Raw genomic sequence first — 4,629 nt, forward strand, 5'->3', positions numbered from 1 at the left:
CTTCACTTTCCGACCTAGGGGTTTAAGTCCATTTTAATAAACAGTCCATGGTGGGAACAGTGATAGACTGACCTCTCGGCCAATGTTTACCAGAATTGGCTCCAGCCCCTGTATAATGAACATCAAAATCCCAATGACACTAACTCAGTGACCTCAGTGTTATCTGCAGCTTCCGGTATTACCACAAATAATATTTTCTGGCAGAGGAACATGTCAAGTGCCTGTGTTTTGACCCTGTGTGGGTGGGCTGAACGCCTGCACCAACACAGGGTCCCACGCGAATGATATCATGAGCTAAATGTGAGTATCTCTGCTATGATCCTCACCATGGTCCAACGTCTTGGAGTCTGATAAATATTTGTTTGCAGATCATGAAATTAAAAATTGGCAGCAACTGGTAAACAAGACGAAGAAATAGAACCAGACTCCATGTGTCACCACATCTGTTGTCTGGATTTTATGAGAGTTTTATTATGCTCTTATTTGATTTGGCAATATTTGTGTTTCCTGCTCTGGGTCCGGTTTCCATCAGGACACATCTGATAAGCTGCGGCCATAAAACTGAGTTTCTTTCATTTCGGACAAATAATTCCGAGATATGGCCAAGTGCAAACTGCAGTCACTGACCGTCAAAGAGAGGTCAGGTTGGACTGTGAAAGTGTGTGTCCTCATTGAATTAATGAATGTCAACTCAAAGCAAAATTTGTATTTGGCCTAAAGTTCATTTATAAAACCTATGATTATAGGCAAAAAAACGATATCCTTATATATATATATATATATATATATATTATATATATACTGTATGTATATATATATATGAAAGCTCTGTTTATTGATTCAAATCTTCACAATCATCAGGAAATACGTATTGTTTACATCGTTGATGGGCTGATTGATTTTGCTTTGTAAGTGGCCATTCAATAGATAGATGGATACTATTACATATTATATATTGATTCCAAATTAGATGTATGTATCCAGTAGCTTCAAACACACATACAGGGCAAGAAAAGCATTTAATAAAAATGGCCGTGAAAGGCAAGAGTAAAAGGCTAGTCAACAAATGACTAGTCATATATAAATAAATACTAAATAAATACTGTATTTAAGGAGGCAGTGCAAGTAGTCAACACATTGGCAGTTATACCAAGAAATACGCAACTTAAGTGAACATGAAAACATGCCTATAGGAGCACATCCAAACACATGACAAGGAACTGTCAACTCCTCTTATGGAAACCTACAACAGAGGTTATAGTTGTGTTTTGGATCCTGGTCAGGAGATTAGGAGACTAAGAAAACAGTTATTATAACTATTATTCCATGTCTGTGTTTTCACACTCTTACTTTTTGTCCTCAGTGTTGTGGCTGGTGAGTCATGCCTGCACAGAGATCATCATGTTGACTTTCTTTTGTGACTTTGAGCTCACAATGAACCCATCCTTTATATAATAACTAAACTGATGGGCCCAAACCCAAAGTTATAAATGAGAGAGGTGACTCTTCTTCCTTGACTCTGCGTGTGAATGATTGATTTGAGCAGACTTCACTCTCTGCAGCCGTCCAGTCCAAAGTGTGTATGGGAGCTGAGCCACTATGAATGATGAACAGAAAGTACATTTTAATTAAACTGCAGCTAATCTCACTGGTGCTTTGTTAACCTTTGACCATACACAATATTTTGCACAGGTTAGAAAGTGATCATAAAATTTTATTCAGGAGGTTCGAAATATTAATAATACACATAAAAAAAGAGCAAATTAATCAATCTTGTTTCTTCATGTCACTGTGAACATTTATATAATAAAGACGGTTTGGCCACTCAAGATGATTACATTTCTAAATCCCCACTGAGATCACACAGTTGACAAACATCCAGCAGAACTCTTTTTCTGAATTGGCTCATTAATCATGTCGAAACAGAGACGTGTCCAGACTGGGAAGTGTGCAGCGATTTTTCCCCAGAAACGCGTCACTCAGAGTATTTCATCATGATCGTGGAGTATAGTGCAAGAGCCTCTCTGATCCACACAGACACCTCCACCCTTATTTGCTCCGTGTTCTGCAACAGCCCAGCTCGGGAAAGATCGAACTTTAGTCTATAAATGGCTTGTTCAGTGGAAGTCGTCTTTTCTCAATTTGTTGTGGTGCATTTCAGGGTGGAAAGTCATATTCTGTAACTGCCGTCACAGTTTTGTCATCTCACTGTGTTTTGATTAGATGACACCATGAACAAATATTTGATTATGCATTGCTTACCACCGGACTAATCTTAATGACAGCAATGGGACAGTTTCACAGGAATTTATTCCAGCGATCGAGAGCCAAACCAAACAGTTGCCATTTGTTTTTCCACAAAAATACTTTTCCTGCAAACAGACAACATGAGGTCCATGTCTCCCGCCTGAGCTTTCTTCAACTCTTAATCGCAGACTTTGAAGTGTGTGACAGCCAGTTGGCATGACAAACCTATCTGGTTATTCTGGATAAGGTTTCATTAGCTGTCACGTCAAATTTTAATCCCCAGAGAACTGACTCCTGTCGAAACTAGTTGTGGTTGATGTGGGTAGTTTGACCCGTTTTTAATTAATCAAAGAATGTTTGAAACCCTCAAATGACCCCAAAAGACTCGATGGCCATTATACTCTACATTTCGCTCACAGAGGAAGGCTCAACTGCTGTTATGAACAGAATAATGTTGCACTGCTGTGATCCAGGTTTATAAATCATTTAAACACAGAGAGTCTGCCAAACTGTTTTCTTTTCACAGGTGCCTAAAGATGGGCATAGACTGTGTGACTTTAAAAATTGTGTTCAATTTCACCTCGAACTGTACATCGTCCAAGATGTAAAGTCAAAGCTCATGATTTATATGCTCACACTGTACGACCGGACACAACCCGACTTCTCACACTGAGCGGTCGGACACGACCCGACTGCTCCATTGGCCCAGCTATGACCCAGTGTTTTTGTGAAAGAGGAAGACAAAGTCTGTGTACACAAACGTATAAAAAAAGAGGCATCGGCATAGTGAAGAAAGAAGGTTGTGGCTAGTTTATTGTAAATTGATCCTAATCTCCAATCAGATTAATGTACTTTATTTACTTATTTTATTTCTTGCTGTGCAATTGCTTCCAGCCATAAACTACATTTCCTACTTTTTTGTTTTGCAGTTTCACGCAGACACAGTGGGGGACAATGTGCAGATTTTGAGGGAACCAACTTGTGAACCGTGCCAGAGCCCTAAGGCAGCCGATCAATATATCTGACATGGAAGAAATTCATCCGACTGTCCGACGAGTGGTCGGGAGCACCGGATCTCTCCAGGCTCCCCCAGTGCACTGCAGCACAGGGAAGCTGGGAATTGGACTCAAGAGATCTGCTTACACGATCACTAACAGACAATGATTGCCAGCCTATGTTAGCATTCAACCACTGCCTACACAAGGGCTGTTTTTGTATTGAAATATCAATGCTATCATGGACATATTATCTACGTAAAATGTACTGGATGAAAACAAGCTATCAACGAAATGCCAACTATCTTCCAGGCTTAAATTATTCTGCCTCAGTGGTGCACTGAATTTTCGTAAATAAAAGGTTTAATTCTCACATAAAAAAATTAAGTGTTCTTAGCAAATAAGTGTCTTAAGGCAAAAGTAAGCTGATGTCTAATGGTAGCTATTGAGCTATCGAAAATAATTTCATGTAATTTCACCTTGAAACATGGTCCCATGTCGATTCAGATTTGAACCTTCCACTGTTTTAAGTGTTTCTGTCATTCTTATATTTTTAAAAAAGCAGGTTTTCAGTTCTTTTAAATATCAGGTGTGTACCCTTAATGTGTGGCCTTTTATTAGAGATAGGAAGCTAAACACTGAGCCAGAGTGTAAAAGAAGTGAGTGTGTGTCAAAAGGAAGTCATTAGTTAGTAATGTACCGATGAAGTCATGTTTGTAAACTCTCATTACCTTTACTACAGTTTGACACATTAGAACTTTTGTATGTTATATTGTTTTATAAATAATACTCTGCCTTTTTTGTTGGACTTGATACGAAGGGAGATGAGGAAAAAAACACTTTCCAACAGTGAAAAGTTTGCGAAGACTTATCGTGTGATCACAATCACTACGAGCCATTCAGACATTGCTTCCACTGCACATTAGGATGAAGATTCTGTATGAGGATGTGTGTTTGGTGGAGCATTGTCCATTAGAGGTGTGTCCCTGTCTGTGTGTGTGTGAGGGATGGTTGGTGTTACTCAACCCAGTCGGATGTCTGTTGATGGATCCAGAGAGAAGTGAAAGAGTGAGGCTTTTTTTTGCAGTCAGCCATGAAGGAAATAATCGGCCCCCGTTCGTCTATTTCCAAATTGAACATTTCAACCACTAACCTTCTGCCAGCGTGTGTCCTCACACCAACGGGTTCTTGAAAGGGAGCAGAGAGCTGGAAAGACTGCAGTGATTGATTTGAGCTTCCAGCGAATTGGACTAAATAAAACCGGTACCTGAGTCAGCTTAACATCAGTAACATACATGCAGATAAATACTGTTTTGAACTCAAGGTGTTTACATCACAGGAAAACATTGTAATGATATCAATTCTGAAATAAGGACAAAAGACCATC

Source organism: Limanda limanda, chromosome 6, assembly GCF_963576545.1.
Source record: "Limanda limanda chromosome 6, fLimLim1.1, whole genome shotgun sequence".
Lineage (NCBI taxonomy): Eukaryota > Metazoa > Chordata > Actinopteri > Pleuronectiformes > Pleuronectidae > Limanda > Limanda limanda.